The following is a 27,871-nucleotide window of genomic DNA, read 5'->3' as shown; positions in this document are numbered from 1 at the left end:
CTGGTTTCCCCAGCGGTAGCACAGGGATGATAACCCTGTTTTGTGAGTTGTTGCTGCTGTTCTTCTTATTAATTACAGCAAACACTTATCCTAAGTGCCTTACAAGGATTTGCTCATCCAATCTTCACCATCTCTATTTTACTATAAGGAAACTGAGACGTGGAGAGGTGAAGTCACTTGCCCAGGGTGGCACAGTGGCAAGGGGCGGTGATGGGATTTGAACCCAGGCAGTCTGGCTCCGGGATCTGCGAGAATTAACGCGATGAGGTAGAGGTGTTTAAGGGCGCGGTGTCCTCGGCCCCTGTGGCTCCCGCAGGCTCGCCCCTCCCCCTCCTGGAGCCCCCAGCGGTAGGCGGCCTCCCTGTCCCCACGCCCCTCCCCCTTCCTGAGCTCCCGTCGGCCCCGGCGGAGGAAGCCGGCTCCGCAGAGGCGTAGAGCGCCGGGAGTCCCCGGTGGGGCGCTCTCGTTCGGGTCCCGGGTCCCTCTGGGGAGGGGCTGGGGTGGGCCCCGGCTGCTCCCCATGCCCCCCGGCGGGCTGACGGCCCCGTCCCCGCGCTGACATTTCTTTGGTTGTTCATGTCACGGCCCTTCAGTCTGCGCAGTTTTACAAATGTGCTGGCGAGATGAAAGGCGCCGGGAACAGCGACTGGAGAGCAAGTTCGGAAAAGCTTTTAACTTCCAGCTCCCACAGACAAAGCGGGAGGAGGGGGAGGAAGGGAGGGAAGGGAGGGGAAGCACAGAGTCGGGAGAGTAGAGGAGGGGAGGGGGAGGAGGGGCGTGGGAAGGAAAGAGGGAAGGAGGAAGAGGAGAAGGAAGTATGGGGAGAAGAGATAAAGGGAAAAGGGGCGGGGCGGGATGAGGACACAGAGAACCAGAGTAGGACAGGCAAGAGGAGACAGAGGGAGACTGGGTGCCCCGAAGAAACAGAGATGAGAAGAGACAGAGAAACAGAGAGAGGGAGACAGACACGGGGGCAGAGAGAACAGGACAGAGAGTGGGGAAACGGAAAGAGAAAGACAGCTGCAGGGACACAGCTAGGAGATAAGCAGATGGGGGAGGGGAGAAGGGTGCTCTAGAAGATGTAGGGGCAGGTAGCAAGAGACTGACACCCATTCAGAAACAGTCAGAGAGACCAGAAGCACTGAGGGGGAGGAGACAGAGACAGGAGTGGAGGGAGTCAGAGAAGGGAGGATAGATGGACAGTGAATGAGAAGGTGACAGACAGATAAAGAGATGACAGAGAAGTGTAGAGAAGAAGAGGAAAAGAGCCAGGGAGAATAGCAGAGCCTGGAGCTAAGAGCTGTCTCCCCACCCCCAACACACACGCGTACACACACACACACACCCTTCACTGACACCTGCTCAAACTCACAGGCTCCCTGGAGCAGACCCTGCTGTTAGGGCGCTCAGACTAGAGCAGGGCCTCTCAACTGGGGGTGACTTTGCCCTTCAGGAGACATTTGGCAATGTCAGGACACATTTTTAGTTGTCACAACTGGGGAGGGGTGTGCTGCTGGCATCTAGTGGGTAGAAGCTGGGGATACCGCTAAGCATCCTACACGGGACATGCCCAGTGACAGAGAATTATCTGGCCCAAATGTCAATTGGGCCAAAGTGGAGTGACCCTGGGCTAGAGAGAGAGAAATGGCCATGCACCCAGATGACTACTCCAGGGGAAAACATGTCCCGTGTGCCAAGACAGGGCTGTGTGCCCTTCTGATGGATTGGGAAGGAGAATTCTCACAAGCGCCTCCTCCTGGAATCCTTCCCTAGCCATGCTTCTCTCCCCAAGTCCTTCCTTACCCTACCCAATCCCTGGAGGAGTGGTGTCCCTCTTGTTTGTAGACTCACCACACGATATAAAAAAGCACAGGTTCAAACTCTAACTACAAAGCAGTTGGCATTTGATTTGCTCAGAGGCAGTGTTGCACACTAGTTCAGTGTGCAGGCTTTGGCCCCAGCCTGCCTTGGTTTGAATCCCAGTTCTGCCACAAACTAATTGTGTGACCTTGGGCACGTTTCATAGTTGCTCTGTGCTCGGTTTCCCCATTTTAAATTTATAAATTTGTTGAGAGCAAAAGGAAATAGTCTGTGTAAAACGTTTAGGAGAAGGCTTGACACATGGCACAGGTTCACTAAATGCTAACTATTGTTACTATCATCTCATTCTCTCTTCACATCAACGCTGGGGGAAGTGGCTTGCCCATGGGTCACACAGTCTGCCTGTGGCAGAGCTGCTCTCAGAGCCCAGGTTTGCCCAGTTCTTCCTCTGTCACGCCATACTGCCTTTTGCTGCACCTTCCACACCGCAGCAGAAGTCCCAGCTTACCTTCTCCCAGACCAGAGTAAGAGATCTGACCCAGGCCCAATACATCAACCTGATCTCCCTACTTGCCATCTGAATGATCTTGCTATTTCAACACTGTGTCTCAGTTTCCTCATTTGTAAAATGGGCTAATACTAGTACCTGATTATTGTCAGGACTTAAAAGCAAAGCTATGGCACACAACAAGTGCTCAGTAAACATTCAGTGTGTTCTCAGAGCTTAGCCGTAGTGCTCACAACAGAGTGGATGCTCAGAGAAAGTCTGTTGAAGGAAGAATTGGAAATAATGGTAGAATGAGCCTGAAATTAGGAAACATTGGGATAGGAAAACCTGAGGGCCTAATAAAGAGTCATGGGGAACTGGATGCAGCAGCACATGCCTGGTGTCCCAGTTACTTGAGAGGCTGAGGCAGAATGATCACCTGAGTCCAGGAATCGAGCCTGGACAACATAGCGAGACCCATCTCATAAAAAAGAGAAGAGAGAGACCAGAGCAAAAGAGAGAGATGTGACAGCAGTTCATTCAATAACATTTATTGAGCACCTACTGTGTGCATTTAGATGTGAGAGCAACAGTGTCCCAGGCCAAAACAACCTGTGGACAACTAAGTAGGTCTGACTCTGGAGATGAACAGCACACACTGGGGCCTGGAGGAAGAGGCGAAGAGGGCGTGGGAACTGGAGCAAACAGCAAAAGTGAGTCAGAGCGGGCGGAGAGAAAGAAAAGCGAAGAGATGCATCTGGAAGGCTGGCCTCTGGTCTCCGAAAGCATGAAAGAGTGGAGGCTAAGGATAGAGAGGAGAGAGATGGGGAAAAGAAAGACAATAGAAAGGCAAGGCTGGAAGAGATCAATGAAGGGAAATAAACCAAGGGAAGGACTTAGGGGAGGGAACAGCCTGGCACAGTGGAGAATACATCTCAAAATAAATAAATGAATGATGGAGTTTAGTAGGAGGGGCCGGAGGGGCAGCCAGCAGGAGAGGTGATTCCAATAATCAGAGAGAAGGACTAGGGTGTGGAGATGGAGAGGGAAATTGGGAAAGGAGGCGAGGAGGAGAGAAGGATAGGGATGAGGTAGAGCGGGGGTTCCTGGAGGGCCCTGCCCCTTCTTTGCCATGAACTTCAGCAGCTGATTGTGGGTGATTAAATGGCTGATCATTGGCAGCTTGGCAGGACAGAGGTCTGCAGCTGTCCAGTCTCCTGTTATCCTTCACCCACCTATCTGGAAGCCATGGGGAGTAGGGGGGCAGGTAACTCCTAAGGGGACCCACAACCCAAGATAAAGTGTGGGTCGATGGGAGTCACTGGTCCTATCCTACCATCAACAACCTCATATTGAGAACTCAGGAGTGGGGGTGGGAGGGTCTCCTCCATTAGGCCTCATCCCAGAGAGATGAGGCAGTAAGGAGAGCCAGGCAGCCAGCAGAAAGAAACAGGACCAGGTGGAAAAAACATCAGGGAGCAGACCAGCCGAATTTTTTAAAGAACGGAAAACCCGACTAGCAAGGAATTTCTGGGCAGTGGGAAGATTTTATTGGGAGACTTCTCCAGGTCAAGGTGGCACCAAGTTAAGGATGGAGGCGTCTTGTTTTGCCTGCTCACTTTGTTGGTTACAGGAATGTCCAGCAGAACCCTCCAGAGGAAAAGCCCACAAGGTTCTCTCCCGGGTACACCCGACCTCCCACCTGCCTGGGGACTCAGCCCTAGGCACCTGGTCTCTGTCCACCTCAATGCACAGTGACTGTTTCTGAACTGGCTGATCTGGTCTGTGCAAGGGACCTTTCTGGGCAGCAAGCCAGGGATGGCCATTGGAGAAGACTGCTCCTACCCTCGCCTGAGGCCCCGCTCCTCTGAAGGCGGCCTCCAGTGGTAGTCGGGGGGCGGAAATAGGAAGCCCTAGTTGCAGTAAAATCAGGTGGGGGAATAGGCTCCGATCTCAAGCTGCGGCCACCGGGGGAGCTGCCAGGCGGGGAGGTAGATGGTCCGCCTCCTGGGGGCGCTCCCTCCGCGAGGATCTAGGGTTGGAGGAGGGAGGGGACTGTCCCCTGTGGGGTTTCCTGGGACTGGGCTGCCCGAGAGAGGGAAAGGCCGTCCCCTCCTGGCGTAGGAGGGGCGCAATCCTGGGGGCGGGGGCCGGGGCTCCCCGGCTGCGGAGGTCCGGGCCCGGCGGCCGCCTGCGGCTCGGCACTGTGCGGCGCTCCTGCCCGGCGGGCGCTGCATTCTCCGAGTCTCCACCAGAGGCTGCGGGAGGAAGGAAGGGATCCGTCCCTTGCACACTTCCCCCCTAGTCAGCCACGCACACTCCCTCGCTCCCGCTCGCTCGCTCACTCCCTCGCTCTCTCGCTCTCTCGCTCACACACACGCGCGCACACGCCGCCGCGGCTCCCCCTCTCGCTCCCGCTCTCCCTCCGGCTCCTCCGGGCGGCCGCGGGGCTCCGGACTCGCCCGCTGCCCGCGCCAAGGCTTCCGCCCCACGCAGCGTCCCGAGGCGGCAGGACTTGGGGGAGCCCCGAGCCGCTCCCCGAGGTAAGAGCGCGGAGTGCCGCGGGAGGGGCGGCCGGATCGCCGCCGAGGGGAGGCTGCCTGGCGGGGAGGGAGCCCCCTGGCCGGCGGGAGCGGCGGGGCAGGCGGCGCGGGGGGCGAGCCTCCAGCTGCAGGAGGAGCCGGGGTGCCTGCGCCCGGCCCTGCGCGCCCCCTCCTCTCGGCGGGGCGGGCGGGGAGGGAGTTTCCCACGTCCAAACTTTCCCCGGCGCGGAGCCGAGCAGCCTCTCGGCCCAAAGCCCGCAGCCCCCACCCGTCCCCACAACCTCGTACGCCGCGCGCCCGGGAGCCTCCGGGACCCCCGCGGGCCGAGGGGTGGCAACGCTAGGGGCCGAGCCGGCGCGCCAAAAGGAGCTGGGAAGGTGGCGCACAGCCCTGACGCGAAGGCTGGGACCCAGGCGTTCCCGGTCCCCCAACCCTGCTAGCGGAGCTCGGCTCCCCGGCCCCTCCCAGAGGCGGGGTCCGGGGCCGGGAAATACCGCACGGCGCGAGCGTGTGCGCGCGGTGTGTGTGTGCGAGGTCGTGCCGCGTCCGGGGGCACCCGGAGGCTGACTCCAGCCGCGGCAACACGCACGGCTCTGGCCCCCTCTGAGCCGGGGAACCGGCCCACAGGGACCCCTGCCGGCCCCACCCGCGCGACCCTGTTGCCCTCTGGCCGTCGGGCGGGCTGGCGGTGAGCGAGGGCCAGCGCTGCCCTCTTCCTCAGGACTCGACTTCGTAGACACCGTCCCCGATTCGGAAGAAGGACGGGGCCCCCGACCGCCTAACGTCCAAAGAGAGTGCCACTTAGGGCTAACCTTCGGGGGCCGCGGCGTTTACTGGGAAGAGTGGACTGCGTGGGCGCGCAGGGTGCTGGGCAGCCCTGGGTGGGCACAATGTGGACCCGTCTCACTCGCGCCTCCCGGCTGCCTCTTCTCTGGCACTGTCGGGCCCTGTCCCAGGCGTGGCTGCAGCGGGCGGAGCTGATCCAGGGTCCCCCGAGGTCTCCCCGAGGTGCAGGGCACCCCCTTGTGGCGGGCAGAGAAACTGCTGTTTGAGGCCGTTCAGGGCTTCCAAGGCGCTCGCTCCTGGGAACCTCTTCTCTGCCACCCCTTCGGGCATCGCCAGGGTTGCGCATGCCAGCTTCTTTTTCCGTGGGGCTGATTCCAGCACTCTCCAGCTTTCTGGGGCTGGCCAAGGTGCCCCCAGCACCGGCAGCGGCGCATTCTAGGGCTTTGGCTGTTGCCAGCTCTCTGTGGCCCCTCCACTCAGGTTCAGGATCTCATCCTCTTCTCCCACTGGTCAGCGCCACTACCCTATATCAGCATCACCACTGCCCTGGGGCCCAAAGCCTCCACCCTAACGACCATCACTCTTTGTCCTTCATTAGTATCCCGTGTATGTGTCCTTCAGTGCCCACTCCGTCCCCCTCAGTTGCCTCTAGTCTACAGCCCTTGTTGAAATTTGGCCTCTACACCCGTAGTGACATCCTTTGGTCTTTGCCCATCAATGACCATTTCCCCGTCCTCCAGGACCCATCTTCTGTCCTGTCTGCCTCAATTTTTCTGTAGCACTCACCTGTTCCCTGCCCCAATCATTTCTCTACTTCACCCTTATTTCCCTCCTTGTCCCAGTGTCTGGGACTCTCCTCTTCCATTCCTCCTGGAAGGGAAGGGCATTGCCAACATTTAAACACTGCTTCCTGGAGATGTCCGTGTGCCCTTCTGGGACCACCACTGCCAGTGCCTCAGGGGCAGGTACTTTATAAAGCCAGCCAGGTCTCTCTCAGCTAAGGGACACCTGTACCTCTTGTGCGTCCCCATCAGGGGGCCCCTGAAGACGAGAACCCCTTTCCCTATTTCTAACTGTGATCAGCACATTGGAGACCACCTGGGCTGCCCTCTTTTCCATTTTCAAGGATTGGCAACAGTGGCCCGAGGTCACATGGTAAGCTATACCCAAAGCCAGAATAGGAACCCAGGCATCTTGACTTCCAGGCCTCACCAACGCTCCTTATGTGTTGGGTAGGCCTGGGGCAAAACAGAGCCATTTCTTGGCTTCATGCTGCAGGCAGGACAAGAAGACATTTGCTTAAATTCAGCATGAAGTGTTCAAGTTAGACCCCAGTGCTCCCAGTCCAGTGCGGGAAGAAAGCTGTTGAATGCCTTTAGCAGAGAAGCCGAGTAGCAGAAGCAGAGGACAAAGTTTGGTCCCTAAAAGTAATTGTGACCTCCGGGTGAGTCACAGCCTTTCTGTCAAAAGGGTGGCTGTGATCTCAGGATGTTTCTGGTCGTGCTCTGGAATAATCATACCTAGAGGCTGGAACCCCCAATGCCCCTGCTGCTTCCCCAGGCATTGGTCTTTCTGACGGCTTTGCAGGAGCGCTGCATTCTGAAGCCCTCTGACAGGGGGCCGGGCCATAGCTGGGGCAGGGAGCCCAGGAGGGCCCGTCTCTTCCCGAGTTGGCAAAGTTCGGAGCAGCCAGTTTATGTACCACATGGGCAATAAGAGTCAGCCAATTAAACTTCCTCTCCTCTCTCTCTGTTCTTACCCCTCCCCTTTTTCTTCCATCAGGAAGCTCCAGTCTGAAATGCAGCTTCAGGTAGAGGGAGAGAGAGTGGATGATTTCTGTTTATATAACATGGGCAGCAGCTGGCGCTGCACGGCCTGGGAGAGAGTGGGGAAATAGAAGACCCGATGGTGGTGGGTGGGCTGAGGCCTCAAGGCCGAGGACTTCCTCATTCCTCCCCATAGCTGAGCCAGGAAGGGTGCTGGGGCTGGAGACCAGGTGGGGAATCAGGCTGAAAGGAAACCCAGGCCTCAGGCCAGGCTCAGAGAGAAAAGCCTCATGCCCCCAGCAAGAGTGGGCACACCCTCCACCCCAGGTTCCTCAGAGCACCTTTAAGATGGAGCTCTCAAGTCAGGGCCTCTCCTTCCTAGAACCTTGTGTTTTGATTCTGGCCCCTCTAGAGAAAGCCTAGATATTTCACCACCAGGACAGGCTCTGACCTCAACTTTTCATCAGGGCAGGCGGGCATGGTAGGACTGTCTTTCCCCTCATGGAGGAGACAAGGCCTAACAAGAAAGTTGTCTGTGGAGTGATTTGAGCTCTGTGTATCTGGCAGGAGGGACGTTTTCTCATTGTTGATGGTACAGAGTGGCTACTTGGAAACAGAGGTGCAGGACAGGAAGGCTGGAGGCATGGCTGTTATATGCAGTTGGGCAGGTTGTTGACTGTCCAAGGACATTTAATGCAGGAGGAGAGTGGGGACTGAAATCTATTTTAAGCTCCACTGTCCAAGTCAGGTGCCTGCCTGGAGGAGGGGGGCATCTTTCTCTAATTTGCAAAAAGGCTTCATATACTTACCAGCCATGGCCTATGGGGCTGCTTACCCCCAGAGAAGGATCCCTTTCTTTAATTACTCCAAAGGTGGCCCATCTGGGGGTGAAGGATATGTTGACTGCTCGCTCCTTACCTCAGTTCTCTTACAGTGGGCACACACCTTTCTGAATATGTGGATCTGATTTCAAACACATGAGGTGCAGAAACCTGGAGGAATTCCCTTCTCCCCCCACGTTTCCCTCTACGCCCCACCAGCAGGCTCCTTCCTGCTGTCACATTGGGATTAGGCTGGGAACTTCTTGCTTTGTCGTCAGACCCACAAGCCTTCAGCCATCCACTTGTTACCAGCTCTTTCCTGTGCATAATATAAATAGATGATTAAGCGCGTAGGCATTGGAGTCCAACCAGCCTGAGTTTGTGACTTGCTGGCAAGTTACTTTGCCTCTCTGAGCCTCAGTCTCTTGCTCTGTGAAATGGAGGAAAATATAATACCTATCTCATTGGGTTGCTGTGAAGATTAAATGTGCATGAGCATGTATGGTTCTGAGCACGATGCCTGGCACATAGGATACATAAAGCAGTATCGTTATTATTCATATCCCTCCATTTGTATTCCTTGGTTCCCGTGGGGTAAAGGCAGTGGTTCCTCCCTGTTTGGTTTTGCACATGATTTTGGCTGCCTGCACCCCTGCAGGAGGGGAATTGAGTTAGGACCACCAGGATCTGTCTCTGACTTCAGGATCCTTCTTCCTTTGCCTTGAGGAAGGTGGAGTCCCTGCATGCAGCCGGCAGTGTAGGAACATGTTCTAGAGTCCCACAGATTCATTCCATCCTAATCTCTACCTTTTCTCCCCTCTCATCCATCTCGCGATCCCTGCTCCAGCTCAGACCTCACTGGCTCATGCCTAACCTGTTGTGGCAGCCTCCTGCCTGGCCTCCCAGCCTCTGATACCCTCCCGCTGCAACCCCTGGGGCAACCAGAGCGTATTTTCTCTAACGCAGGTGGGATCGTGTCACTGGCTTGATTAAAACCCTTCCATGGCTCCCCATTGCCTACTGAATTAAGTCCAGACTCGGCACCATGACATTCAAGGTCCTTGTAATCCGTCTGCATCCTCCTTTATCTCCCACTGTGCTTCCAATCTGACACGCCTGCATCCAGCCCCACCTGCCCTTCCACCTGAACGCCCTTCCCTGAAGATATTCCAAAGCGTTAAGGACCCAACCCAAATAGCACCTTTTCCTTGCGTCACCCATCTGCCATCCATTTATTATCCAGTTTAAAATATATACATTTACATATATACCTAAAGCATTTACTATGTGTTAAGCATTGTGCTGCACGGTAGAGACACAATGGTGAGCAAGCAGCCTGAATCCCAGCCAACAGGAGTCTGGTGGTCCAGGGAGGAAGACGAACAATTCTCCTAACTGTGACAGCCAATGGGCAGGGCAGCAGAGGCTTCCAGGAGGAAATGATGTTGAGGCACACCTGCAGGCTGTCTCGCGGTTATCTATGGGATAAAAGGGGGTAGGGAAGAACAAGAGCAGAGAAGGCAGCCTCCAAGCCAAGGGGTACCAAGGCCCTGAGAGGAGGGAGAATAGCAGAGGAACTGCGAGTTCAGTTGGCTGAAGTGGGGTTCAGGGACTGGGAGTCACGGGAAACCAGGTCAGCGAGGTGGGCAGCAGCCAGGTCCTGTGGGTCTTGAAAGCCACACAAGGAGCTTGGCCTTCATCCTGAGAGCAGTGGGGAGCCACACACAGGTTTTCAGCGTGAGAGTGGCACATGGAGATTCACCATTGGAAGCCTCATCCTGCTGCTGAGTGGGGAAGACCAGGTCCTGGGCTGCTGGTGTCTGGTTCTGAGTCATGGAGGGGCACTCACTCGTGAGGGTTGTGGGAGTGGAATGGATAGAGCTGAGTAACTGCATGGGCATGGGGGAGAGAAGGAGTCCCCCATTCCTGGCTCAGGAGGCTGTGTGGGTCGTGAAGATGCTACATGAAGAGGAGAAGGGCTTTCAAGAAGAGGTGGGGACCAGCTGTGGACAGGTGGAGGTGAGATCCTAGTGGGATACATGAGTGGGGATGTCCAATGGATAGTCATGCAAAAACATCTAGGCCCACTCAGAGAGCTCTGGGCTGGAAACAGAGTTTTGAGGCCATGAGGAAGGAGGAGCTCACCATCCAGGATGAGTCTGTAGAATGGAAAGAAGCTTGAGGCGCTCTCAAGGTTCGCGGACAGGTTCATCCCCAGAAGCCTTCTTGGACCCAGCCAGGCACACGTGACTCCTGTCTATATTTTGAACCTCTGTAGCAATTAGTTTAGTTTGCTTTTCTCACTGCCTGCCTTGTGTCATCGGCAGCACATTAGATCAGTGTTTTTCAACTGGGGGCAATTTTGCCCCCCAGAGGACTCTTGGCAATGTCTCGAGACATTTTTGGCTGTCACTACTGCGTAGAAGGCTGCTGCTGTCATCTGATGGGTAGAGGCCAGGGATGCTGCTAAACCGCCTACAACGCACAAGACAGTCCCCCCACCCCACTGCAAAGACTCATGTAGCTCAAACTGTTGATAGTGTGGAGGCTGAGAAACCAAGCCCTGGATGAGAAGATCTCGAAGGCAGGCGCTGGGCTTTTTCATTTTTTCCTCCCTAGGGTCTAGCGTGGCATATGGTGCAAAGCTGCACTCACTCCATTCTCTGAATTAAATTTGGGTGTGAGGAGAGGGGGACTGAGGCCATGTAGCCTTGAAGTCTGAGTTAGAGTTAGGCCCAACTCTAGCCAGGGTTGCCTGGCCCCTCCCCAGAGAGCTGGACCATGCTAATACACAGGCACTTAGAGAGGAGAAAAGGATGCACTGGCTGGTGGGGAGCTCCTGGATCCACAGATATTATATATATATATATATATATATATACATACACACATACTTTTTTTTTTTTTTTTTTGAGACGGAGTTTTACTCTTGTTGCCCAAGCTGGAGAGCAATGGCACAATCTTGGCTCACTGCAACTTCTGCCTCCTGGGTTCAAGCAACTCTCCTCCCTCAGCCTCCCGAGTAGCTGGGATTACAGGCACCTACCCCAACGCCTGACCAATTTTTGTATTTTTAGTAGAGACTGGGTTTCACCATATTGACCAGGCTGGTCTCGAACTCCTGACCTCTGGTGGTCCACTCGCCTTGGCCTCCCAAAGTGCTGGGATTACAGGCATGAGCCACCACACCCGGCCATATATATATATTTAATAGGCAAGTTACAGATAAACAAAATGAGAAACATGACAACCTACTGATTAGGTGCACGGGCTCTGGAGGCAGACAGAGCAGAGTTGAAGTTCCGACTCTGCCACTTAATAGCTGAGTGAGCCTCTGTTTCCTCATCTAGAAAATGGTTTTAATAAAACCTACCTCCAAGGACTCTGGAGCAATTAAGTAATACAGACAAAGTGCTTAGCACTGCACTGGGCTCACAGGAAGTATTTAATACAGAGTGATTCTCTATGTGTGTGCGTGTGTACATTTATACATGTATATATGTATGTATCTTTTTATATATGAAAGCATTTTTAATTAGCCATAATTTTACCACCACTTGGCTACCATTTCAGTGCATATCCTTCTTGACATATATAGATTTTTAAAAAATAAAAATGGCATCTTGCTTTATACATATGCCTCCATAACCTGCTTTTTTTCACCCTATAATATATTGTGAATGTCTTGCCATTTCGATAAATATACATCTACATCATCATTTTTTAAGAGCTGCATGGTTCTCCATTGTGTGGCTGGCCTATAATTCATTTAACCAGCCCCCACTGTTGGACATTTGGGTTGTTTCCAATCCTTCGCTATTACAAACAATTCTGCCATGAACATCCTTGTACACACATCTACATGCTCTTGTCCAATGATTTCTTCAGGGACCACTTGGACATTTTTGGCAGGAGGCATGTGGCCCTGACCAGATTCCTCAAGTAGAAGCCCTTGGGGCCAGCAAAGTGGGGGCTGGGGGGGTCCCTGGGGAAGGGAAGGATGCTGGATGACAAAGAACTGTTTTGGCTTCTGGAAAGTAGGTCCAGATGTTAACACCACAGACCCCTCTGCGAGTGAAAAAAGCAGAAGGCCCCGCCCCGTCTTCTTTGTTGTCACCTAGTGCTTGCAGAGTAGGGGAGGGGAGCTGGGGAGGTGGAGTGTGTGCGTGTGTGTGTGCGCGCGCATGTGTGTGTGTGATGGGCAGAGTGACAGGCACCAGGCAGGCGGGGGACACAAGGTGGATGGGCCCAGGCAGACTGATGGATGGGTAGCAGAAGCAGGTGGATCCAGGTCAGCGGGTAGACAAGATGATGGGTAGGTGACAAGCCAGACAGACTCAGGTAACTAGACACAGGACTGTGGCCTCACAGTGGGGCCCACAGGGACCAGAGGCTAAAATTGTGTATTGAGGAACAAAAGAGAATTCCCAGGAGAGGCAGCCCAGCCCCCAGGCCAGGAGGCTGCCAAGGCTTGCGTCTTCTAGGATCCAAGTGACTGTGTTTAGGGTTATGCATTTTTGAGTTGAAAGGGCCTTTAGGGACTGACCAATCCAAGCCCGTGATACAGAAGGGAAACTGAGGCCCAGGGAGAGGCTGGAACTTGCCCAGGGCCCTATGGTGTCTCAGAGCAGACTGAATCCTTTGCCCCTAGCTGAGCTTATTTCAGTGTCCATTTATTCAAATGGCTTGAAGAGAAGGGAGATGGGTTGGCAGCGGGGGAGGGGGGCTGGGAGGTCAGAATGAGCCTTGTCATGGCTTTTCTCTGTCCTCCCCACTCCAACAGCACTATTCATGACACACTACAGTGCGCTGTTGAGAGAACTGCCTGGGAGCCAGACTTCCAGGGTTCCCATCTTCGCCCTGCCACTTAGTAGCTGAGTGACCTTCTGCCTCAGTTTCCTCATCTATACCTACCTCATAGGATTACTGAGAAGGCGAAATGAATTATTAGAAGTAAAGCACTTAGAACAGTGCACTTAGGCCCATATTCGGTGTTCCATAAGCCTTAGCTACTAATGCTGTGCTATTTTGCCCTTATTTTTTATTTTTTTATTGTTTGTTTATTTATTTATTTATTTATTTATTTATTGAAACAGAGTCTCACATAGGCATGAGCCACCGCACCTGGCCATGCCCTTATTTTTCCCCTTGAATTCTGTATATGTTTGTACGCACCTGCATGCTCACACACACGACTACATGAGCAGGCTGTGTACCTTGGAAGGCAAAGGTTGTATCTCTCCTGTGTCCTAGCCCACCCGCCATCAGGATCCTATTTGCCAGCTGGGCACATAGTAGGTGCTCCATAAACACTCTTGAGGAAGTGGCAGTTTGGCTCTATCTGGTCACGGGCACCAGGGGAGGCTTCGTGGGGAGGCAGCATTTGAGCTGTGTGTTTCCACACATAGGATGATGCTGCCGCAAGTGGGGGGTATGGGTGGAGGGTGGGGTGCTTTCCAGCAGGTGGGAAGAACGTGAGCAAAGAAGAGGAGCTTGGCAAAGTCTTGGGTGCCAGCCGGTTGCCCCGTTGACCAGGGCACAGAGGACATGGAGGGGAGGAAAGACAGAGAGGACCAGAAAGGGAAGTTGTAGCTGAATTCAGATGTGGAGCTCCAGGCTGAGGAATGTAGGCAATAGGAAGTTATTGAAGGTTGCTGGCTGGAATTAAGCTGTAGAAAGAATTTCCTGTTGGCAGTGTTTGAGAATGGACTTGAAGGAAAGAGAAAGGAGGCAACAGACAGGGGCAGCTGAAATTGTCCAGGAGATAAGTGGGGTGGGGGCTTAATGAAGTTGTAGAGAACAGGGGCCAGGGAGAAAGGCCCCAAGGAAATAGGATCAACAGGACTCAGAGCTGTTTGCTTGTGGGAGATAAGGGAGATGGAGGAATGAAATATGACAAAGTCTCAGGCCTGGTGTCTGGGAGAACTGGGGTCCATTAACCAAATTAGGGAAGCCTATACTTGGGATATATAGGGGAAAATTGAGATGCCAGTTGAGATTATTCATCCAGCCAGCATCCCATCTAAACCAGCCATCCATCCACTCATCCATCCACCCACCCATCCATCCATCCATCCATCCATCCACCCATTCATCAATCCATCCATTTATCCAATCCATCATCCTCCAGCCCACCCACCTCCATTTAAACATCCATCTGCCTGCAGTTCACCCCTCACCCACCTCCACCCATTATCCACCCACCTATCATTTACAGTCATATGACCACCACCTTTCTTTCCATCTTCTTACTACTCATCTCTCCACCCTCATTCACCCTCAAAGTCTACTAACTTCTCCATCCATCCAAGATACATTTCTTGTGAGCCTACTATGTGCCAGGCTCTGAAAAAATCTTAACACAGCATTTGAAGATACCTGATCCTAAAGATAATGATTAGAAAAGCCAACGAAAAGGACTAGAATGATTTTACCCAGAAGAGAGAAGTTTGAGAGGAGACTTTATGTATCCAAAGCGATGAAGAATGGAATGAACAGTGGCCTGTAGATCAGCCTTTTTTTTCTATTTCCAGGACAGAACAGAGGAAATGGGCTGCATTTGCAGCTAGACAGATGGAGGTTGGCTGTGAGGGAGGACTACCTTATTGATCATTACAGGTGTCTGAAGTACCGACCTGATAATGCATTTGGACTGTAGGAGGATATCAAAATCTATAGAGGTAACTTTGAGGAAATGGGTGCAGAGTGGGGCATTTGTGGAGGAGTTAGTAGAGAGGGCGTCAGGATCTTGCCTTGAGGAGAGGTGGGTAGGGGGAGTGGTGGAGCAGAGGACCAAGGTGAGGGACCATCAGGGGCACAGGGCTTTGTAAGCCAAGGAGACAACCCTGTGGCTAGGATGGGTCAGCCGAGGTAGGGCACCCGGGTAGTGGGTCAGGGAGGAGATGGCTGTGTTTAATCCCCAAAACAAACTTGGAGGAGGGGCCTTCCCACTCTCTCACTGCCCCTGTCCCTTCATAAGCCACCATTTCTCTCCAAGCCCTCGTCCTCTTGGAAAGCCCCAAGCCCCTTCCAGAGCCTCTGTCCCCCGCGGGTTAGCCCCCATCCCCTCACTGAGCCCGTGCTCTCTTTTCTGAGCCTTTATGCTCACAAACCCCAGCCCTGCAGCCGAGCCCCTGGCCAGATCCCCACCTCCCACAGACTGCCCATCTCTTCTTGGAGTCCCCATCTCCTTGTGGAGGCCTGGTCCTCTCCCATGATAGAGCCCCCAATTCCCCAGAATCTCCACAGAGCTCCTGCACCCCCTGTGAAAGCTCTAACCCTCCACAGAGCCCCCACCCCTCCTGGAAACCCATCCCGTCCCTGAGCCCCCATTCCGTCCCTGAGCACCTCCCGTCACTTAGCTCCTGGTCACCTTCTGGCATGCCTGCCCCTTCCAGAGCCCCTGTTCTCTCACAGAATTTCTGTCCTCCGAACTGAAGACTCATCTCTTCTCTGAGCCTGCATTCCCTCAAGGAGCCCTCATCCCTACTCACAGAGCCCTGGCCTCCTCACTGAGCCCCTGCCCCTCCTAGAGCCCTCCACCAGCCCCTGGCTTCTTCCCAGAGCCCTCATGCCACTCTCTGTCCCAGGCTACCAGCGCTTGAGGTCCGTGAGGCGCCATCAGCCAGCAGTGGGTGGCCCCAGCTTAAAGTCATTCCCAGGTCTCTGCATCAACTCAGCTAGCTTCAGGCTGGGAAAGAAGCGCCTGGATTTGGGACCGTAAGACCCTCCCCGCAGCCTGCCTAGTATCGTGGGGGGCTTTTGGGACAGAGGGACTTGTAAGTCCCCAAGTGGGTTGGGCTGGGGGTGGAGACCTGCAGCTTTGGCAGCTCCATTAGGCTCGGCTTATGGGCTGGGAGAAGCTGGAGACTCTTGCTGCTTCTGGTTAGAAAAACAATCACAAATTAGAGAAAATGCTTTGGGAAATTGCTCTGCTGCGTGAGAGGGAGGCTGCCTCAGGAGGGAGGGAAAGAGGCTCCTAAGACAGCAATGGCTCCCTATGGCCTCGCCTGTCAGCGCCAAACCATCTGCTTGGCGTTCAAAGCCCCATCTCGTCATCTGACATGATCACCTGATGAGCTCAGACACAGACCTGCTAGGCCATGGCTCCAGGGCCCATTCCCACCCGCAAACCTTTGCTCACCTGGGCTGTGCCCTTACATCTATTCAATCTCAGCACCCCTTTTCAGCCCTTTGCGAACCATTGTTACCTGTCTTGCTTCTCTAACTGGTCCCTGGAGGACAGGAATCATGTCTTTTGCTAATGGCAGTCAGAGACAGACAGATCTGGGCACCAATCCTTATTGGATACATTTTAGCTGAATGGCTTTGGGCAGGTGTTCGACTTTCCGAGCCTCTGTTTACTCATCTGTAAAATGAGGAGTGTAAGACCCCCCTTGCTGGAATGAATAAGATAATGCGCACATAGTGTCCTCATAGTAGGTACCAAATTAATGAATATGCCCCTCCCTGCCTTACAGCCAGCTCAGGACTTTGCGCTGTGAGAACCAGCATTGATCTACAGACGTCCACTTATTGATAAAGTCCTCAGGTGCTTCCTCTCTTTGTATCTGTCTACCACTCCCTGACTGCAAAGATACAAAAAGAGAGCACAGAAGTTTCAGGACAAGCACTTGGGAGGCTCCTGATATAAAAAGATGAGGCAACAGGCCAGGCCTGCTGGCTCACACCTGTGATCCCAGCACTTTGAGCACTTTGAGAGGCTGAGGCAAGAGGATCCCCTGAGGCCAGGAGTTTGAGACAAGCCTGGGCAACATAGCAAGACCCCGATCTCTACAAAAATTTAAAAATTAGCCAAGCGTGGTGGCACACGACTGTAGTCCTAGCTACTTCAGAGGCTGAGATAGGAGGATTGCTTGAGCCCAGGTGTTTGAGGCTGCGGTGAGCTATGATCATGCCACTGCACTCCAGCCTGGGTGACAGAGCGAGACTCTGCCTCTACAAATAAATAGATGAGGCAACGAAAGTTGAATTTTATGAGTCTTTTGACTATCAGGTAAGACTCAAGCTGGATCATCATCTATCAGGAGGAATGAGAATGGCAGCCCAGAGCTTGGATTCTGGAAGCTGCACTTGGATTCTGGAAGCTGGACTGCCTGGGTTCTGCTCCCTGAGCTGCCCCCCTTCCTAGCTGCCTGTCCTTATACAAGTAACTTAACCACCTCAGTTTCCCCATCTGTAAAGTGGAGATGATAATTAATCACAGTAGTTGCGTTACAGGCTTGTGGTGAGAATGAAACACGCTAATGTTTGTGAAGTACTTAGAACAGTGCCTAGCGTTTGTAAGCCCTATGTAAGGGTTTCTTTAAAAGTAAATGTGATGAGGGATTCGGGAACACAGGAGTGGACAGCAGGGAGCTCAGGCTAGGTGGGAAATGGGCTTTCAGGAGGGAGATTTTGCAGAGCTAGAGTCCAACCAGTTTCCCATCAAGTTGGCCTCTTTCTGAATAGGGAGAGCACAGGATATTCTCAAAGCAAAAACACTTTTTCTGGAGACCACTGGGGTGCCTCATTTGGAGAAGGCTGGGCCAAAGGACGTTGCAGGGAGAGGTGGCCTCTGCAGAGGGCAGCAGGGAAAGACATCCTGGGCTCTCAGAGACACCCCAGAACCTCACAGATCTCACCTGCCAGTGAGAGGCTCTTCGCATGCCTGCTGTCTTCCTGGCAGTGAAAGACAAGGCCAGTTGTGTGTGGCCTTCGTGGAAAAGGTCTCAGAGAGCTCCCTCCCACCGGATGGTGAGCAGAGAATGAAGGGTGTGAAGGGGAAACCCCTCCTCAGCCCAGGCAGCTCTGGAACAAGCCCTGTTACTATCTGCTGGGTGCCAGGCCTGTGCTGGGCACTGGGAAGGTGCAGTGAGTCAGATTTATTCTCACACTTGAAGAATGTGGGATGAACAGCCAATGCCAGGAATCCCACTTCTCCTTGTGCCTCAGTTTCTTCAGTTGTCCTCTTCCCTTCTACAGAGTGGCCTTTTCTTGCCCCTTTCTTTTCCTCTTCCTCCCAAGCCCCCACCCACCCACCCCAGCAGAGAATGAGGGGAGGCCTGTGGAGGAGGGAGAGTTTGTACAAACTGGGGCACAGCTGGAACTTCTGATTGGTTGGTCAGGGCCATTCTTTTCCCTGGTTGCCATAGCAGCCATTTCCCGGGGTTGTCAGTGATGAAACTCATAACATTGTTTTCAAATAATCCGTGTAATTGAAATAACAATTGAGCTGTTAACTTGTCTCTCACACCCCAGCTAGGACAGATCTTCCTCTTTTTGCACCCTCCTACCATCCCCGGGAAGCTCTGGTGTGTCCCTGTCTCCTGTCTGAGGCCCCAGCCCCTTCCTTGGGGCAGGAGGAAGAAAGAGGAGGTTGCATGGCTCCGCAGCATCAGTATAGAATGCTAGAAACTCAGGACCCCACAGCTGAACCAGAACTTAGAGAAGAGAACCCACTTCTTTTGCAACCAGAGACTCAAGGAAGGGAAGGGGCTTAACTAGGGCCCCACAGGAAGGACACAGCTGAATGAAGACATCCAGTCCTGCTTTTAGGTGAAGGTTGAAGCTGATGTGTTGTACTGAGGGTCAATACATAAACCATAAAGCTGCCCCCTTTTAAGGATTTGATGTTGCAGGCGTGTCTACCTACCCCTACCCCCATTTTACAAGTGAACAAACTGAGACTCCAATGAGTTAAACATAATGTAAGCGTTTTTTTGTTTTGTTTTGTTTTGTTTTGTTTTGTTTTGTTTTGAGACAGTCTCGCTCTGTCGCCCAGGCTGGAGTGCAATGGTGCAATCTCAGCTCACTGCAACTTCCGCCTCCCAGGTTCAAGCAATTCTCCTGCCTTAGCCTCCTGAGTAGCTGGGATTACAGGCATGTGTCACCAAGGCTGGTTAATTTTTTGTATTTTAGTAGAGAGGGGGTTTCACCATGTTGGCCGGGCTGTTCTCAAGCTCCTGACCTGGTGATACGCCCGCCTTGGCCTCCCAAAGTGCTAGGATTATAGGTATGAGCCACTGCGCCCGGCCTCCGTGTTTTTGTAACTTCTCAGAAAATACCTGTTGAATGGATGGATCTCAAAGAACACAGACCACCTCTCTCCTCCCCACCCCCAAAACCAGGAACTGAGATCTGGTTTGTTTAGTCAGAGGACTTCTTGGAAGAGGGGTTGTGGACAATTTGGGTACCTGTGGCTCAGATGAAGAGAAGGGTGGATTCCTCGAGGGACTATTAGAGGGAGGGAATTCCAAAGTGCTCCTCCTAACCCCAGCCACCCCTATCTTGGCTCAGAGACTGCACATTCAGAAACATAAACATGAAAAACATAGATTCCCTGCCTGATCCTCAGAAAGTCCTGGGATGGATTGAAAAATGGAGGAAGCAAGGCCTCTTCTACAAGCACATGTCTCCATGCACATATGGAGATGCAGGTCTGCACAGACAGCTCCCTGTAGCGGCAGCTTCATGGAGGATAAAAGCATTTTTTATAAAGTGTCTGGTTGCTGTCCAAGGTACTCTCTGAGTCCGCAGAATGTGTGGGTGGCTGAGACGACAGGCCATTGCTGGGACCTGGGGACGGGGGCAGCTTCAGACCAGATGACTGCAAGAGGTTGGCCTCCTTCCCTGGATTCTAGAGGGCTGTAACCACTAAGGGGTCTTGGCAGTTTCCTCCCCCGCTTCATTCATTCTTACTTACTCAGCATGTACTGAGCATCTACTCTGTGCCAGGCACTGTGTGGACCACAAAAACATTAGGATTAGGAAGACCCAGGGTCTGTCTGCAAGGACTCTTTCGGTCTAGTGGAGAAACCACACGCGCACGCGCGTGCACACACACACACACACACACACACACACACACACAAAACCAGTGGCTGGTGCTCTTCTAGAAGCACCAGAACAGAACAAAAGAGGGAGTGATTAACTCTGCCTGCAGGAATCAGAAAGACCCCCTGGAGCAAATGACTTGGGCTCAGTCTTAAAAAGATGAACAGTTCTCCAGGTGGATAATGGGCAGGAGAGCATTTCAGAGGGGCAGCATGAACTGATGCAGGGAAGAATTCATGGTTTATATCACAATGAGAAGTTCTGTGTGACTGGAGTGTTGGCTGCTTGAAGGTGAATGGCAGATTGAGGAGAGTGGGTTCTGGAGAGGGGCAGTGACTTGCCCAAGGTGCCACTTTGAGTTGTAGGCACAGCCAGGACTAAGATACTGGATACCCTATGTTGTCAAAAAATCAAAACATCAGAGGTAGTTGGGTGTTTGCGATTCTCTAATCCAAACTGCCCATTTTTCGGATGGGGAAACAGAGGGTGAGAGATGTTCAGTGCTGTGCCTGGGGTCGCACAGTGTGGGTGTAGCAGAGCTGGGATTTGAAATCTGGTCTGTTTGGCATCAAAGCCACAGCTGTTTTCCTAGTGCCACAGCTAGAAGCAGAGCGAGCCCCACCTCGGCTCAGCTGCAGAGCAGAGGGCTCTGGCAAGGACAGGCTGCTCATGGGACCTGTGCATTTACTGGGACAGGCAGCCCACTCCTGCCACATTGCTGGCACTCAACACTCACCCTGGGGGAGGGAGACTCCAGCAAGAAAGCTCAGCAGGCATGCCTTCCTCTTGGCTAGAGGGACCTGAATCCTACCACCAACTCTCTGAGTGACCTTGGGCAAGGTGTGACCCTCTCTGGCCCTTTTTTCCATGATCCGCAATGTCATGGGAGGATCTTCCTTTGCCGACTATCTGGAACAGTCATTCTCCTTTGGGGTGGGGGAGCAGTTGATTTTGGCCTCCAGGGAACATTTGGCATTGTCTAGACAACAATTTTGGTTGTCACAACTGGAAATAAAGAGTGCTACTGGTATTCAATGGGTAGAGGCCAGGGGTAAGGCTAGACATCTTACCCTGAGCAGGACAGGCCCCAGCATCAAAGGGTTATCCAGCCAAAATGTCACCGCTGCTGAGGCTGAGAAACCCTGAAGCCTGAGGCCATTTGTGAAGGTCAGATATGGCCACAAGAGTGGGCACATAGGGCTGTGCAGAGGTGCACCCCAGGCTGCAATGCAGAGGAGCAGAAGTGGCCTCGCTGTCAGGCAGACCTGGCTGTGTTGAGAGGTGCTTCACGTCTCTGCGCCTTGGTTACTTCATCAGTGCAGCGGGGCAGTAACAAGAGCACCTATCTCGGGAGACTACTGAGAGGGTGTGATGAGATGGTCAATGACGATGGTAGAGGAAGCAAACGGAAAACAGAAGACTGGAGCCAGCTCTGGAGCCAGCAGGGCCGCTTAGGGCTATGGGATTTTAGGCAACTTACCTAACCCCTCTGCCTCCATATCCAATCTGTAAAATGGAGATTATAGTAGTACCCACCACACAGGCCCAATGGAGGATTAAAAATGAGTTAACAGATGTAAAGCATTTAGAGTGACACAGAGTAAGTGTGATGCAAGTGTTAGCTATTATTATTTGGTTTTGTTTGTTTTTTGTTTTATTTATTTATTTATTTGTGAGATGGAGTCTCACTCTGTCTCCCAGACTGGAGTGCAGTGGTGCGATCTTGGCTCACTGCAACCTCTGCCTCCCAGGTTCAAGTGATTCCCCTACCTCAGCTTCCTGAGTAGCTGGGATTATAGGCGCGCACCACCAAATCCAGCTAATTTTTGTATTTTTAGTAAAGACGGCGTTTCACCATGTTGGCCAGGCTGGTATCGAACTCCTGACCTCAGGTGATCCACCTGCCTCTCTTCCCACAGTGCTGGGACTACAGGAGTGAGCCACCCTGCCCAGCCAGCTATTGTTATTTGAATTCTGTCTTGAACAAGGCAATCACATCAGTTGCAGAGGGTGCATCAGACACCAGGCCTCCAGATGCCAACTCTCTGCAGCTCTCTGACTATCCATGCCACACCCCCAACCTTCCTCCCTAACACACCCCCCATAGAACCTGCTCAGGCTCTCTGCAACTCTGCAAAACTATTAGTCTCTCTCTGTCTATGTCTCTCACCAGCTCCCACCCTGCTTGTCTGTAGCTTCATGAATTTCCTGACACATTGGGCTGGCCCTCTCCTCCTTCTCCCTCCCCATCTCCACCCTAACCCCCTTCCTCTCCCTTAGAGTCTGCCAGAGCCAGAGATGGCTGTCAGCAGCTCCATCCAGGGGAGGGGGACACAAGGGTGCCCGCACCTGACTCTATAGCTCAGGCCCACATCACACCAGCCCTCCCCCTAAACACTCATATTCTGACTCCTGGCCCACTTGGATTAGCCTTGGCTAACCCTTTAGAGAATGAATAAATCCTCCAGCATCGGTTTCTCAACCTCAGCACTATTGACATTTGGGGCTGAATAATTCTTTGTCGTGGAGGGCTGTCCCGGACATTGTAGAATGTTTAGCAGCATTCCTGGCCTCTACCCACCAGGTGCCAGCAGCACCCTCCTACCCAGTTGTGACAACCAAAAACATCTCTAGTCATTGCTAAATGTCCCCCGGGTGGCAAAATTGCCCCTAGTGGAGACAAACTGTTCAAGAACTTGACTATATAATGTGAGCATCTGTCTCATAGTGTCCTGGCAAAGAAGCTTTGAAAATCTACTACATATCCTCAAGTTGAGCCCCTCAAGTTGATGCCACCTTCAACTTTGTCCAGTTTTCTCACCAGTTTTCGTTTCTTGACCCATTCTCAAAACCAGTTGACCACAAACATTAGGCTTAGCTCCCAAACACTCAGCCCTAACTAGAATTCTGAATATTAACGTTAAATCCAAAACTTCAACCTGTTTCCCAAACTCCAAACCTTAATTCAGACCCTAACCCTAAACTCTTGGCCCGTTCTAAAACTTTAGTTTCCTGAACTTCCAACAGAATTCTAAATCCACAGGTTAGCCTCAGACATGAAGCCCAGTTGGAAACCTACACTTTCAGATCCTTCCGTCACCAGCTCCTAAATTTTAATCCCTATTCCTTCTGGTCTCTAGAGATTCCTTGGCTCATGTTTCTAGCTTCCTCCCCTCCCAGGTGACCCCAGGTTCTTCAGGAATGGCAGGAAAAGTTCCAGCAGGCAGCTCTGTCTAGCCATAACCCCTCCCTCATATCGCCCCATGCAATCCATCTGGAAATTCTATTATTATTCATTTGTTTATTCAAACATTTGATGAGCACCCACTCTGCAGACTCTGTGTTGGACACCAGGAAAGCAGTGGAGAACTGGATCCAGTGACTTCCCGCTGTCTGCTGGGGGAGACAGACAAGCAGACAAACAGGAAGACAGATAGATAAAAACTCTGCGAGTCATTCAAGAAATATCCACTGAGCACCTATTATGTGCCATGCACTGTTCTAATTGCTGGGAATTCAGCATCAAGCAAAAAAAGACAATAGCCCTAAAATCATGGCACTCACATTATAGAGAAAGGAGGCATCCATTTATAACATATCAGATGGTGATAAGTTCTATGGAGAAGGTGAAGAAAGCAGAGTGAGGGGATATGAATGGCCTGGGGAACTGAGGAGCTGTTTTATTGCAGGTTGTCAGGGAAAGATGCATGGGGTCAGCCATTTGAGCGGACCCTTGAAGGAAGGGAGAGAGTGAGCCAGGCAGACATCAGGGGCAAGGGTGTTCCAGGCAAGAGGACCAGCAAGTGCAAAGGCCCAAAGGTGGGATCATACCTGATCTATTCAGTGAAGAGCCAGAGGGCCAGTGTGGCTGGAATGGAGGGAGAGGGGAGGTAGGAAAAGGTCAGAGAAGCAACAAGAAGCTGACTCATGTTGGGTCTTATGAGCCATTTTACTCTGAGTAAGACAAGAAGCCAAAAGAATTTTGAGAGAAGGAGTGTTATGGCCTGATTTATGTTTTAACACCATAACTGAGAACAGTCTGCAGGGGGCCAGGGCAGAAGCAGGGAGACCAGTTAGAAGGCTGTTGCAATCATCCAGGTGAGAGATGATGGTGGCCGGGACCAGGATGCTAACAATGAAGGTGGCAAGATCGGCCAGATTCTAGATCTATTTTAAGGTAGAGCTGGCAGGATTTGCTGATGGATTGGATGTGGGGTGTGAAGTCAAGACTGACTTCAAGGCTCTTGGCAGAAGCAGCTGGAAGCATGGAGTTGCCAGTTACCGAACTGGGGAAAGCTGGAAGAGGAGTAGTTTTTGAATTTATTTTCTCATTATTTGTGTGTGGTGGTGGGTAGCACTCAGGAGTCCGGATTCAGACATGAGGGTTTTGAAGTGCCTTTTAGACGTCACACTGGACAGGCAAGAGTCTCTATGTGTTGGGTTTTGGGCAGACATCTGAGTTGGACACACACATTTGGGTGTCACCAGCAAATCCATGGGGTTTCAAGCTGCAGGGTTGCATGTGGTCATCTGAGGAGGAGTAGCCCAAGGACTACACTCTGGGCCTTCCAAAATTTGGAGGGAAATGAGATGGAAACAGCAGAGGAAACTGAAGGAGCCAGAAGCTCTATGAGGTACAGGGTGCTGGGAGAGGTGTGGACGCGGGAAAGAGACCAAATCTGGGGTACCAGGGAGGGCTTCAAATATTAGAGGGGACATTGGAGCCTGGCTTTGAGTGATTCATACAAAATGCCCCAACAGACAAGATTGGGGAAGGACATTCTCCCTGCAACAGTATATGCAAAGGCTCAGAGGCCTCTAGCCACTGGGGCATGGTAAGCTACATGCATGGTGCCTCATCCTCCAAACTTGCTACTTCCCTCTCTTCCCCAAATCAGTGAATGGGGCCACCTCAATATCTTACCAAACAGGTCCTCATCTTGCACCTCCCCATAGCATTCCTACTTGTACAGAGGATTCTGCCTTCTGTATGTCTCTAGAAATAGCCCACTCCTCTCCAACCTCACTGCCCCCACCTACTTCAAGCCACCGTTACTGTTCACCTGGACAACACCCTCCTCTCCCATGTCCCTGTTTCATTCTCAGCCACCCGATGGGGGACCCCAGCAGGTGAAGGGGTGGGGACCAGTCTGTTTCACACCCACAGTGGCCTGGGTGAGTTCCAAACAGAATAAGGTTCATGCCAATCCTCTGCTTCAGAAGCTTTAAACAGCTTCCCATTGCTCTTAGAATAAAATCTAAAATTTAACAAGGCCCACGAGATCCTGCACAGTGTGGCCTCCTGCCTGCTTCTCCTGTCTCATTTCGACCTTCTTCGCCATAGCTCCTGACGTGCCAGCCTCCCTGCTGCCTTTCAGGTTCTCAGCTTGGCAAAATCCATCCAGCCTCAGGGCCTCTACCCAGGCTGTTCCCTCCACCTGACTGTCCTCGCCCTTGCCATCCCCACCCTCCAATCTGAGAACAAATCACTTTCTCAGGGACCCCTTCCCAAGAGCCCCAGACTAGTCCGAGCTCCCTGTCACATGCTCTCCTTGTACCTTTCTTTTATAGTCATCATCGCATGTTTTAATGAAGTCGTGCGTTAATAATGATAGTAACAGCTAACGCTTACGGAGTACTTCTTGCTCCATAGTAAAAGATCGAAGGAATATTGAGTGATTCACATATCTTTTTAGTTGTTTAAGTCCTGACACACCCTGTGAGGTAGCTACTGTTATTATTCCCATTCTACACAGGAGAAAACTGAGGCCCAGAAGAGGTTATTCATGCAAGGTTACACAGATAATAAAGAGCTAAACTGTGACACAGACCCAACGTCTGTCTTTTCTGCTTGATATTAAACTCCATGGGGTGATGGACCATGCCCGTCTTGTTCACAGCTTCATCCCCTCCATCCCTCAGAGGGCTTAGTAAATGTTTATTGAATGAATGGATGATTGATTGAACGGATGAATACATGAATAAGAGTTTGAGCAGCAGGGCGCCATGGTATTGGAATGCAAGCAAGGAGGCTGGAGCCACAGAAGGGATGAGACATGAAGGACCCCGAATGGTAGACAGATGGACTTGGGTCTGGGCCACAGGAGCCATGGGGCTTTCTTGAGCAGAGGAGGGCAGAGCTCAGATAAGGATGTTAGACAGATCTAGCAGCTGGCTGCCACAGAGGAAGACCAGAGGTGGGGTCCTTCCCTGCCCAGCAACCAGGCACGGCTGGCACCCACCCCCTCCCACTCGGCCCTATTAGCATTCTGTGTGTGGCTGGGCTCCACAATTAACACAAAGGTACAGTCATTCATTCTGACTGGTGGACTCGGGGGATCAGCGAATCGGGGGCTGGCTGCGCAGGGCTTCTGCTGGGAAGGCATGTCACAGCACAGCGGCCACCAAAATGAAAAGCTATTAATAATGATCCTGGAACTTCACTCCCATCAGCTGTTTGTTTAAAGGTGTTCCATACTTGGAGCTGCCTGATTTATATGGGCAATAACGCACCCTGATCGGTCCGCACTTTTTAAAGCAGCGCTAATGGGGTGAGACTGAGACCCTGGGGGATGCTGGGGAATAAGGCTCGAGGGCCAGGCATGATCAGATTTGGACCTTGACTCCCTGCCCAGCATCAGAGTGGGAGAGCTGAAAGAGCCAGGGAGCTGGGTTCAAATCCAGCTTGAGCATGTCTCTTTCCCTCTCTGAGCCCCTGTTTCCTCATCTTCTCTTTGAGTAAGAGAACATCTGCCTTACAGTCTTGACAGGAGGATCCCATGAAAAGCATACAGTAAGTGCTCCATAATGTCTTAGTTTTCTCCCCTTCCTCTTTTCCTTGTAGAAAGACTCTCCCCACCACCTGCCAGCCCTCTCCGGGAAGGAGAAGCATTCAATCTACTTAAATGTTTATCGAGAATCTACAATTGTATTTGACATTTAAATTCCTGAAGGCCTCACAACAATACTGGGAGAGACGTCGCGTCGTGCCCATTTTAGAGATTAGGAAACTAAGGCTTAGAGGAGGAAAAGATATGCCTAAGGTCACCCAGTTCAAAATCCACTACATGGGAGTCCCAAACAGGCAGAGACTGTATATATTTTATCCACCACTGAGTACCCAATGCCTGGTATGTCACAGGAGCACAATGTATATGTGTCAAATTGAAAACAAAAAGTGTCTGAACCCTGAATCTTCCCTCAGAGGTCCAATTCCCTTTCCATCATTTAATCTCAGTGGTAGAAACAGTCAGGAGACCTGGATTCTATCCCCAACTCTGAGGTAAGTTGCTTAAAGGGGACATTGGATCAGATGACCGTAGGGCAGAGTTTCTTAACATCAGCACTACTGATATCTTAGGTTTGATAATTATTTTGTGTATAGGTGTTTGGGGGGAAGGAGTCCTGGGCTCTTTGGGATGTTTAGTAATATTCCTGCCCTCCACCAACTAGATACCAGTAGCAGCATCTCAGTTGTGACAAGCAAAGATGTCTCCAGACATTGCAAATGTCCCAAGGGTGGCAAAGTCCCCCCTGGTTGAGAACAACTGCACTAGGAGCTTTCTCCAAATGCACAAATTCTGCACAGCAGAGGTCTACATTGTGGTTGGGGGAGTGGGGGAGACTTGGCCTGTGACCCAGGAAAAATGTCATGTTGACATTTTCACAAAGTCTCGTTTTCCCATTTGGCCTGTGCGAGAACAATTCTCCTTTGGCGGAGCCAATCACCAGGCAGTTCTGCTAACAACGCTGCAACCTGGTCCACAGAACGGATGGTCATGGCGCACGCAAAGGCAAGTTTCCCAGAATGCA

At 52.2% G+C, this 27,871-nt stretch overlaps 1 protein-coding gene across 1 annotated transcript in view; it reads left to right on the top strand.

The window, feature by feature from the left end:
- Window positions 1–4,425: 4,425 nt before the first annotated feature.
- Window positions 4,426–27,871, top strand: part of CDH22 (cadherin 22) — a 139,430-nt gene continuing 115,984 nt past the window's right edge. The window contains exon 1 of the mRNA XM_023197094.1: window positions 4,426–4,851. The gene's annotated coding sequence lies outside the window, so the exon portion shown is untranslated. The remainder of the gene's footprint in view (window positions 4,852–27,871) is intronic.

The sequence above is a fragment of the Piliocolobus tephrosceles genome, chromosome 20 (genome assembly GCF_002776525.5).
Source record: "Piliocolobus tephrosceles isolate RC106 chromosome 20, ASM277652v3, whole genome shotgun sequence".
Taxonomy (NCBI): domain Eukaryota; kingdom Metazoa; phylum Chordata; class Mammalia; order Primates; family Cercopithecidae; genus Piliocolobus; species Piliocolobus tephrosceles.
The sequence above is the reverse complement of the archived record's forward strand: the minus strand, read 5'-3'. Positions and strand labels throughout refer to the sequence as shown.